Below are 1,356 nucleotides of genomic sequence, written 5' to 3' on the forward strand. Positions count from 1 at the left end.
AGGAGGTTGGAGGTTGCCGTTTGTTGATTTTTTTTTTAAGCCTGTAGAGAGTTTTGTGAATATACGTAAACCCAGTCCTTCCAGATTAATCCCTAACCTATGTAATCTTTAACCTATACTTCACGCAACCTGCTTGGAGACACAAGTTAATATTTGGCGACATGAAGAAAACTGAACTGGTCATCGTTGTACTTTCAGTTTCTGTCAATTTAAGCAGAGCGCGCGCCCGCGAACACACACACACGAATGACAGAGCTGCCCAAACAGGAAAGGCTGCATTAACCAGTGTGTGCTGGAGGCTCCAGCTCCGGGAGCAGCCGACAAAAACAGCACGCCAGCATACATGGAGGATGTTTTGGAAACCACAGATACAGCAACAGCACCAAAAGGCAGGCAGCAGATACAAATACCCTGCCATCTCCCCTGCCACAAGCCGTACATTTCTAATCATTCACACACAAGCACGTTACGATTGCCAAGCGAGCAACAACATCGGCAATATCAGCTGCCCCAGCCTGTGTGTCCCAGCACGTTCTCCCCGTGAAGCAGCACACGTACAAGAGCAAAGCCTGAAACGCAAGGAATAATTGACACTACTCAGGCCAAGTAAAATACATGGAGAGAGAGAGATTTTTCCCTTTACAAACTGTTCTCAAAGGTGCTACAAACAGTTAGGGTGAAAAATCGTTCAAGGATTGGTACAAACCCTACACACACACACACAAAAAACAAAACCCGCTCAAGCCTTTCGCCTCTCGTGAGATTTTCGCTAATTCGAACATGGACATTGTTATCAAGGTCACACATCTCTCACTCGGGGCTCAGGAGAGGCAGGAAAAAGTCAGGCAAGTTCGAAAAAAAAAACGCCACTCACGTAACTAAACAGGGACAAGTGACATTGTATTTGAAAGCATGCGGATTACGGCTGACATCAACCGACAAACCTGACTTGAATTCTGTTCAGACTAAATAAAAGAGAAGCTGCAAGGGCACTCGCTCGGGGGAAACGTAAGCAACGGCACCCACCCCGCTACCGCGTACCGACGGCAAAGCCCTGCTTCCCTACCCGCAATTAACGCTTCTCCTCCGTTTATTTCCACTCCCGCCACCGGTTTTGGGGGGGTCCCCCCGACCACCCGAAGCCGCCGGTAATTTAGGCGACGTTTATCAGGCAGAAAGCCCTCTCGATTTCACCCGGCTCGGAGCGGCTCCGGTTATTAACCAGTTACACGAGCCGAGCTCAGGAAAACACGAAAACTTTTCATTAACCAGTCCTCCTCCTCCCCGCCCTTAAGTTTAGTCAACCAATTATAAAAAGAAATTGGGGATTTGACTTCCAGGAGAGCGGCAGCACCC

At 48.5% G+C, this 1,356-nt stretch overlaps 1 protein-coding gene across 1 annotated transcript in view; it reads left to right on the forward strand.

The window, feature by feature from the left end:
* The window catches only part of AP3D1 (adaptor-related protein complex 3, delta 1 subunit), a 77,507-nt gene that overhangs the window by 15,189 nt on the left and 60,962 nt on the right, over nucleotides 1-1,356 (forward strand). The gene's annotated exons all lie outside the window — the stretch shown is intronic.

Source organism: Pygoscelis adeliae, unplaced genomic scaffold (genome assembly GCF_000699105.1).
Source record: "Pygoscelis adeliae isolate BGI_AS28 unplaced genomic scaffold, ASM69910v1 Scaffold537, whole genome shotgun sequence".
NCBI lineage: Eukaryota > Metazoa > Chordata > Aves > Sphenisciformes > Spheniscidae > Pygoscelis > Pygoscelis adeliae.